The sequence below is a fragment of the Canis lupus genome, chromosome 22 (genome assembly GCF_003254725.2).
Source record: "Canis lupus dingo isolate Sandy chromosome 22, ASM325472v2, whole genome shotgun sequence".
Classification (NCBI taxonomy): Eukaryota; Metazoa; Chordata; class Mammalia; order Carnivora; family Canidae; genus Canis; species Canis lupus.
The window spans coordinates 60,372,221-60,382,605 of NC_064264.1; the positions used below are offsets into that span (position 1 = coordinate 60,372,221).

Consider the following 10,385-nt stretch of genomic DNA (forward strand, 5'->3'; position numbering starts at 1 on the left):
GCAGGAGTCTCTGTGCCCCTGCTTCCTAGAATTGTTTTTTCCTCCATTTTTTTATCCTGTTACTTGGGTCTAGATTTACAGTTTTTGAAGCGTATTAAATTTCTTAGGATGGTGTTCAACTGGAATGTTGCTTCTTCGATTCTAAACGTATTTCAAATTAATCTTAAAATACTATAAGAAAGGAACTACGAATGGCTTCTCATACTGGGGAGGAAACATCTGTCTGGGCACAGAATTCTCTTGCTGCTCCTCACAATTCCCCAGGTAACAATGCCCTTACCATGAACTTTTTGATTCATGAACTGGTTGAATGTTGGCATTCTGTCATCTGGAGCTGTGGTGGAAGATTGAGCAACCCTAAAACGAGCTTCGCAGGGAGCGATAGAGGGGAAAGAGATGGGGGAGAAGGCTGCGCCTCCCAGCTGGTGAATAACACCTGGAACGTCAGGGTCTCAGGTCGCTGGGGCTGGGCTGATGTATTGGGAAGATTAAACCCACCTCTGCGATTCAGGATGGGATGCACCCTTCAGGTTGCAGGTGACAGTGGGTCTGGCCCTCCTGATTTGGCCCCAGGCCTACGAAGTGGGTGTAATGTCTTCTCCTTGCTTGCCTCTTAGCCTTTGCTAACGCTCTTGTGGGCCAGGCTGGCCCCAGAGCACGGTGTGATCTCTAAGGCGGTGTTCCACCTGCCCAGTAAGCATGCTGCGCTTCTAGGACCCAGACTGGCTTCGTCCAAATTCGTGGCCCCAGGACCCATGGGACTAGTTCTCAGGAAATGCGGTGTCCTTGACATTGTGGGACCCCTTGCTTCCCCTGGGCCACCGCGGCCACCTCATGCATCCTCGCTTCTCCTGCCCGAGGTGCATGGCAGCTCGTGGGTGGCTCTGTGGGCCCCAGGGTTTGGAAGGCTCACCTCCACAGCTCCTGGGCCAGGCCTGGGGGCTCTGCTCCATGAGGACGGAAGGGAAGCTGCCACAGGGCGTTATTACCAGTAACTCACCCAGGTTCACAGCTAGGAGAGACCCAGGGTTCAACTCCACATCGAGGCCCCTGACTGCCGCTTTTTCAGTGTTACAAAGAGGCCTCCGCTTCAAAGACATTTTTGACTGCTTAATATATTTTGATTACTACTCTCCGATGTCTCCAGCCCTTTAGTCCTGAGGAATTCAAGGAAAGCTGCACAGGAGAAATCTGATAAGGCATTTGAAAAAAAAAAGAAGTTAATTAGTTTTCCGGATGATTAGAGTGCTTATTCCCCTTTTGCTTGAACAAATGCTTTACCCGAGTTAATAATGCAGAGATGAGGAGCCTCTTTCGGCCACAAAACCTTCAGCTGCAAGCTCTTCAAGGGGCTGCCGTGGCTGTCCGAGGCCTCCCAGGCATTTTGAATCAGGGAGCTTTGTGTTCAGTGATTGATTTGAAGCACATGAATCACTGGACGGCTCATTTATTTCTATAAATATCTATTATAAATTCCCTTGGCAGCAGCAGAACTCTGTTCATCTCTGCAGAGTGGAGAAAAGCATTTGTTCTTTGTCACGTTTTCATATTTGCTGTGCCTCACAAAACAGCTAAATGGACCACTGACCTACCGTGCACAACGGCCGCTGTTTCTCCATTGAACATAAAATTAGCTCGGACATATTCTTATAGGTGCAGCTGGAATAGAAGAGGCAAGTCTGCATCATACAAGGCACAGAATTAAAGCCAAGAAAATTCCCATCCCATGTTTTACACACCAACACTTTAATGCACATGAATTACCCTATTACATGGTTCCTCACCCTCAGTAACATCCAGTGTGCAAGGTGAATATAAGATAGCCGTGTAGAAACCCCCTGGGCCAGGTCTCATTGTGTGCACACCCACTGCACAGCTTCACACAACGACGTCCGCGTCGTAAGTGTGGTAAGAACACCCAGAGTCAAGGACAGTGGTGGTGTGGCAGCTTTGCTGCGGGCAAGGGCCGGTCATCCCACTACACCAGTCTCTTTCTAAGCTGAAAAACAGAACTGCGGTATTTTAATTTCTGACTCTTGTTGAAGAACTGAAGAGCAGGTCCCGTGACATATGACCTCATCTCACCGTTATCCTGCAGCACTTCCATCAGGAATCACAGATTTGCTCACTGAGCTCTGCTGTGTTATCCTTGGTATCATAAATGGATTGCTTCAGAGTTTGCTCTTTCTAAAACTGGATCTTTATTCTCTCCTGACAATTTTATTTAATAACTAATTCTCTATAGTTAGTAGATTTGCTTTGTTTTTAAAATCAGAAGCTATGGAGAATTCAATATAACAATCTGAAATGCTAATCACATCCACAAATTTATCACACTTAACTTGATCTTTGGTGCACAGGATGGAGGTCAAAGTTCATGTGAACAGCAGGAAAGGAAAGGGAAGCAGGTAAAGAGCCTGGGGAGGGGGAGGTCTGTTTTGCCAGCTTCCTGCTGGGAATTTTGTTCTGCTCACTCGGTTCTAGGATGACCTCCCAGCTCTCTGATTTCAACTGTGCTCCTGGGGTCCTACCTCAGATTTCCAGGTAAAAAGCCCACTGTTTAAGCTCTATTTCCAGAATTCCAAAAGGCATTTTAGTGACAAATAGGATCCACGACCCTCCTGTGTGAAGAAAACCCAAATTCCAATGCTCTGCTCTTAATTCCTGCAGTTTCCTTAAGTCCTCCATCATCACCTCTTCCATCACCTCCCCGACCACCAACCCCACTCACCTCCCCATCAGCTCCCCCATCAGCTCCCCCTCCTCCTCCATTACCTGCTCCACCTCCTCTGCACCTCTCCTACCACCTCTCCCCTTATCTCCCCCACCACCTCCCCTACCCCTCCCCAACTACCTCCTCATCCACCACCTCCACCTCCTCCCCATCACCTCCCCCACTTCCTCCCCCCCCCAGCTCCCATCTTCCCCACCCCACCTCCCCCACCTCCCAAAGTGCTGGGCTCTGAGGCCTTTTTTTCAGTTCTCAGTCTTTCTACATTTCTAAGGTTTTCCTTTGGCATCTTTTAGTCTGGGAATTTGTCTCCATATATTCACCTACAGAATTGTCTTGATTTTATTGGCAATGTTATATACACACAATTCTCTAAAAATTAATTTTAAATTTATTTAATTAACTAGCTAGTTAATTAAGTTAAAGGCAAAAAAACCTGGGACTATATCAAAATAAGAATCTTTTGCACACTGAAGGAAACCATCAACAAGATGAAGAAACAATCTACTGAATAGGAGAAGATATTTGCAAATGAAGTATCGGATAAAGGGTTAGTATCCAAAATATATAAGAACTGATACAACTCAGTACCAAAAAACAAACAAATCCCCCAAATAATCTAATGGAAAAAAGGACAGAAGACCTAAATAGACATTTCTCCAAAAAAGACATCCAGATGGCCCACAGACACATGAAAAGACGCTCAACATCACTGATCAGGAGGAAAATGCAAATTAAAACCATAATGAGAAAATGCAAATTAAAACCATAATGAGATATCGCCTCACACCTGTCAGGAGAACTGGACTCAAGAAGATAAGAAACAACAAGTGTTGGTGAGGATGTGGGATAAAAAAAGGAAGCCTCATGCACTGTTGGTAGAAATACAAACTGACACAAAACAGAGGTGGAAAACAGTATGGAGTGTCCTCAAAAAATTAAAAATAAAATTATTGTATGATCCAGTAAGTCCACTACTGGGTATTTACCCAAAGGAAATGAAATCAGTAATTTGAAAAGATACATGCATCCTTGTGTTACTGCAGCATTATTTACGATAGCCAAGAAATGGAGGCAGCCCAAGTGTCTACTGTTAGGTGAGTGGATAAAGAAGATATGGTATGTATGTATGTGTATATATATTATATATTATAATATTATATATTATAATATTATATATATTATATATTATATATAAAGAAGATATGTATGTATGTGTATATATATTATATATTATAATTCCACATACATATATATAATGGAATATTACTCAGCCATAAAAAGGGTGAGATCTTGCCATTTATAACAACATGGAGGGACCTAGAGGGTATTATACTAAGTGAATTAAACCAGAGAAAGACAAATATCGTGATTTCATTTACATGTAGAGTCTAAAAAACAAACAAATGAACCAACAAAAACCAGAAACAGACTCATAAGTACAGAGAATAAACTGGCCATTGCAAAGGGGAGGGGGTATGGGCAAACAGGTGATGGAGATTAATGGGTACAAACTTCCAGCTATGAAACAAGTGAGACATGGAGGTGAAAAGTACAGCATATGTACTGTAGAGAATACAGTAGAGAATAATACATAATGTAGAGAATAATACATGATGATGTTGTATGATAACAGAAGGTGACTATACTTATTGTGGTGAGCATTGTATAGTGTATAGAATTGTTGTGCACCTGAAACTAATATTGCATTGTGTATCAACTATACTTAAATAATAAAAAATATTTTTTTGTTTCCAAGATAAAAGTACACTGAAAAATTGAGAAACCAGAAAAAACTACCTAAAGCATAATAATCAGGCATAATTTCACCCATAGGGGTAGCCACCACAAATGGTTCAGTATCTTCACACCTGGTCTTCTGCATGAGGAGGTGTGAACATACACCTAAAACTGTACTACACACTCTTCTGCATCCTCCCATTTCACTCAATATTCTATTTCATGTCTTTCTGTCATCAAATAGGATACAGCCTTACTTTAATGGTAGCATAATATTCTGTCTTAATGGATATATCATAATTTATATTAATTTCCCTCTTCATATTCTTAGACATCCAGTTGTTTTCAAATTTTTCTTTATTGCATATAAGAAACATTAAAACCATTTTAAAATAGCTTTGGACTCAAAGCTCCTGCCCCTGGGCCCTGCCTGGCTTCCTGGTGCCAGGACATTGGTGCCCCTCAGAGCCCACGATGGGCTTCAGATGACCAGGGAGCACAGCCAGGTGATGCAGGGCACCCTGCGGAGCATCCTCCTTGTGCTGGCCTCGTGCTGCCCTCTGCCGGCCAGATAGCTGGATTACTACCTGAGACCTGGGAACTGCCACTGATGAGTTGAATCCTCTGGTTTTACAGAATAAATCTAGTAAGCATCATCTCATTAATAGAATTCTCATAATTCCACAGATAAATCTCTTCTATACTGGCCCACAGTCTTCGCCTTACTGAGAAAAGCTGCTGTTGGAATAGTCCATCTCATTTGCAGCATGCTTGCAAGACTGTTCCACTCCAGCATCTGCAAGAGAAAGCAGGAGGCAACAAACTGCAAAAGTCTTCAGAAAGCCTCACCTCAAGCCCACTACCGGCCACGTGGCTCCAGGCATGCGACTTCTCCCGCTGTCTGCTTCCTCCTTAAAGTAGAAAGAACATCTTTCCCTTGTAAGATTTGGAAAGGTTCCAACCAAGTTAATGGTTAAAAATACCTGGTGAACTTTTGAAAATCATAGCCATAAAAAAGAATCTGGATTGTCTATTAGTAGATTTCAGTGTTTGAATTTTTCAGGATTGCACAAAAAGACCAACAGAGAGACTCATTTCATTACACTGAATCTATTTTAAAATGAAGCCTAATTCAGCATTACATGTGTGTGAAAATTGTATTACTTCATGGATTAAAATTTAATCAAAGATTAATTGAGAAGTAACAAAAGGTCTAAATATATAAAATTATTTCAATAGTAGTAATCCATGAGCAAAGGTCTAGTCCGCAGAGATTCATGACTCAGCAAGCAGAGATAGTTCGTCTACATGACGCACAAATCACCCTCTAGAGCAACACTCTCCGCTTGAAATGTGAGTCACCACGGAGATCACATATATAAAGTAAACTTTCTACAACCATGTTTTATACGTGTAACATTCATTAATTAACTAATTAATTAAGATTGTGTTGCTATGCATCTTCCTTTCTGAGAGGGGACATTCCAGCTTCTGAAGACCTAACTTTTATTCCAACTCTGGCCACTGAGCAAACACCTCTCAAATGCTGGTGAGCATGTTTGAGATGGCACGTCCTAACCCAGTGGGTGCACCCTAACCCGGAGTCCTTGTACCAGTAAATTGGTGCTAGCTGGCATTAGGTCCACTTGACCTGCTAACTTGCCTGATCTCCTCCTGGCCACAGTAGAGACACAATTATGTTAGTCCTTACCTTGACTCGCCTGGATCTTGTTGCCCTCCATTCTCACCCATGGGATACGACATGTCCGTACTGAGTTTTTGTTTTTCTAATTAAAAAGTGAATTCATGCCTATTAAAACTTTGAACCTCGCTGAAATGTGAGGCAGACCTTAATTGCATTGATAGAGCCCCCAAAACTAAATTGGCATTGTAATTACAGCTCACAGAAGTGGGCCAGACCCTGCATACTGAACAGAACCAGAGTGACCGCCCGATAAACAGGAGGTTTGAGTGGGATCAAGGAATCTTCTAACAAAATATTCCAAATGCATGAGATACAAGTGCAAATCACTTATCACAACAGGAAGCAGGAAAAACATGTGATTTTTAAAAAGAGAAGATGAGTTTGTCATCCAGCTCTTGGACTGCATCAAATTGAATTCAGCCCAAGCAGGTGTTGAGAACAAAGAACTTTGCATTATTTGTTTTAAGTAGAGACAGGGAGATCACTTGCTAAGCACCATCTCCCACGGGGTTAGCACGGAGGCCTTCACTCAGTGTATTACGAGGTGGCAGGGGGGAGCTTGTCTACATACTGGTGCCTACGTTGTTCAAAAAATGGTGGAGAACCCTACCTGCGGGAGGAGCTCTTAGTATTATAGTGAGCCAAAGACAACTTCAGGATGTCTCGGGGGCTTCTGTGCAGGTCCTCAGTTCCAATCCTGCTCAGACTGGCTCACATAGAAGACAGGTAAGACACGGAGCTGGGCGACTCCTTGGCTGGTGCTGTCCATCCTGCAAAACAAAACACATTCCTTCTCTCCTTCTCTGCTTTTGTCCTTCCTTCTGCGGAGAGCTTTCAGCCTCCAATTTGAGCAGCTTCCTGTTGCATCCTTGCTAACAAACTCACACAAACACCAAAATAAATCAGATAGGAAAATTGTCCAGCAAGGTTTTTAAAGCAATGACAATAAAAATGCCTCAAGAAACAATTGTGAACAGTCTAAACAAATGAAAAAAATAGAAAATCTCAACAAGGAAATAGAAGTTCTAAAAAAGGACCAACTAGAAATTGTAAGATTGAAAAATACAATAACAGAAATGAAAATAGACTGAATGAGCTCAATAGTGGGACAGTGGCAGTGAATTTGAGGACAGATCAATAGCATTTACCCAATCTGAGTGACAGAGGGAAAAGTGCTGAAGAAGATGAACAGAGCCTCGAGGTCTATGGACAATGACAAATCTCGGACATTCTTCTTGTCTGTGTCCCATAGGGCAGAATAAAGAGCATGAGGGCTAAACACTTAGAACTGAAAACCACCCACATTTGGCCAAAGAAATCAACCTGCAGGTTCAAGGAGCTAAGTGAACACCAATCAGGATAAACTTAAAAAAAAATTCCATACCAAGCCACATAAAAATAAAACCTCTTAAGACAAAGACAAAGGAGAAATGATGCATAACCTATTAAAAAAGCCAACACAGAGCAGCAATCAATGTCTTGTCCAAAACCATGGAGGCTTAGAGGAAGGAAGAGCCGAGAGAGAGCAATCCGTCAACCACAAACAGTTGAAGAGAAAACCACAGGCCCAAATGGCGCCACTTAGGCCAAGTCCTGAAGTCAGGACTTAATACCTGATGTGACCACACTTCCAACTCCACCCAGAATGTAGTGTTGGTCAGGAATTCTCGGATGGGTGCCAGCGAATCTGCATGTGGCCTCTCCATCCTCTGAGGAAGAGGAGGTAGCCTGCACTATAAGACCCCTTGTCTTTCCCCCTAGAAAGAGACTGTCCCAGGAATAAGCCTTCTCTTTTGCTAGTAACTTTCTCTCCTCGTCTCCTTTTATAAAGACCTTCCATTTGTACAAGTTCCCAGAGCTCCCCTCTACTTGCTAGATAGAATGCTGCCCTGTTCATGAGACATTTAATAAAGCCAATTAGATCTTCAGATTTCCTTGATTGTTTGTCATTTAACACCTTCCACCTGGCAAAACTATCCTTTGAGAATGAAGGGGAAATGAAAACCTTCTCAAACAAAGAAAAACCCAGGGAGTTTATCCACAGCAGACCCAGCTCAAGGGACGGCTGAAGGAAACTCTGCAAATGGAAAGAAAATGACAAAAGAAGACTGGGAATTTCAGTATGAAAAGCAGAACAGTAATAGTAATAGTGGTGATAGGACTAAATATAATAAACCGTCCTTTATTTTGTAAATGTCTTAAATAATATTTAATGGCTAAAGCTAAAATCATCACACCACCTGATGTGGTATCCAACATATGCAAGAGCAGGACCTAATGGAGATGGTGAAAGAATCTGAATGGAAGCAAGATTCCAGCACTTGACTTGAAGTGGTGAGCTAACGGCAGAAACCAGAGAGAATTTATGCATGTGTCCAAGTACACGTACTCTGTGTTCACACATATACACACTGTATACACAATGTACAATGTATCCACACACATACACACTGTATCCACATACATGCATACTGTCTCCACACACATGTACACTGTATCCACACATGTGTGCATTGTATCTGTATATGTGTACACTGTATCTACACACATGTACACTGTACTACACATACATACCCTATATCTCCACACACATACACTGTATCCACATATGCATACACTATGTCCATAAATATATATATATTGTAACACCTAGAGCAAGCACTAAGAAAACCATACAAAATGATACACAAAAAAATGTTAAAAAGAAATTAAAAATAATTTCTAAAAAATATTCAAGTGACCCAACATAAGAAAAGAGAAACAAAGGAACAAGAAACAGAAGGAGCAGACACAAATAATAAAATGGCAAGCCAAAGCCCTAATGTGTCAATAACCTTAAATGTAAGTGTCCTAAATACCAAGTATTAAGATTAAATGCAGAGATTATCAGAATAAATAAAAATGCAATTCAATCACACACTGTAAGAAGTTCAATTCAAATGTCATTACATAGGTAGATGGAAAGAATAGAATGGAAAATGATATATCATGCAAGCATTAATTTAAAAAAAGCAGGAGATGCTCTATTAATATCAGATAAAGTAGACTACAGAACAAAGAAGTCACTAAGGATGGGAAGGGACATTACATAACAATAAAAGGATTCATCAACCAAGAATATATGTAATCCTAAATATTCAGACACCAAAAACCTGAGTTTCAGAATATATGAAACAAAAACTGAAAGAGCTAACAATGTAGGTAGGCAAATCCAAAATCGTAGTCGGAGGCTCTAACTCCCTCCACAGTGGACAGACAAGTAGAGGAAAAATCAAGAAGATGTGCGGGAATGAAACAGCCCCACCAACCAACAGACCTGAGCTAGTATTTTTAGACCACTGCAGTCAGCAACAGCAGAACATGCATTCTTTTTAATCAGCACAAGAAACAATCATCCAGGTCACAAATTCAACGGAATTGAAATTGTGGAACATGTTCTCTGACCATAATGGAATCAAACTAGAAATTAATAATAGAAAGACCACAGAAAAATCTCCAACATATGGAAACTAGACAATGCACTTGTAAATAACCCGTGAGCCAAAGAGGCAGTTGCAAAAGTAATTTTGAAAATACATAAAGCTTTATGAAAATGAATGTGCAGCATATCAAAGCTTGTGGAATGCAGCTAGAAAAGTGCTGACAGGGAAGCGGAGAGCTCTGAATGCTTACATCAGACCAGAAGAGAAGTTTCAAATCAATGATGTATGTTCCCAATTCAAAAAGCTAGAAAAATAGGGCCAAAATAAATCCAAAGCAAAAAAATGAAGAAAATAATCATGATAAAGGCAGAAATCAATACAACTGAAAGCAGAAGAAACATAGGGAACATCAGTGAAATGCAAAGTTGATTAGTTCTTTAAAAAAATCAACAAAATTGATAAACTTCTGAAAAGGCTGAGAAAGATAAAATACACAACTCACCAGTATCAGGTCTGAAACCAGTAAAAACTATAGCTACAGATCCTACAGTCATCAAAGGATAACCAAGGAATGCTATGAACAGCTTACACTCTTACATATCAAAACTTGAAAGGAGAGGAGGCCTGGGTGGTGGCTCAGTGGTTGAGCGTTTGCCTTTGGCTCAGGGTGTGATCCTGGGGTCCCGGGATCGAGTCCCACATCGGGTTCTCCGCAGGGAGTCTGCTTCTCCCTCTGCCTATGTCTCTGCCTCTCTCTGTGTGTGTCTCTCATGAATCAATACATAAA

The 10,385-nt window shown here is 41.4% G+C and overlaps 1 long non-coding RNA gene across 1 annotated transcript in view; it reads left to right on the top strand.

Moving 5' to 3' along the window:
• The window catches only part of LOC112656130 (uncharacterized), a 34,960-nt gene extending 26,507 nt beyond the window's left edge, over window positions 1-8,453 (top strand). The window contains exon 3 of the long non-coding RNA XR_003134141.3: window positions 5,159-8,453. This is a non-coding gene — a long non-coding RNA (uncharacterized LOC112656130). The remainder of the gene's footprint in view (window positions 1-5,158) is intronic.
• The last annotated feature ends 1,932 nt before the right edge of the window (window positions 8,454-10,385 follow it).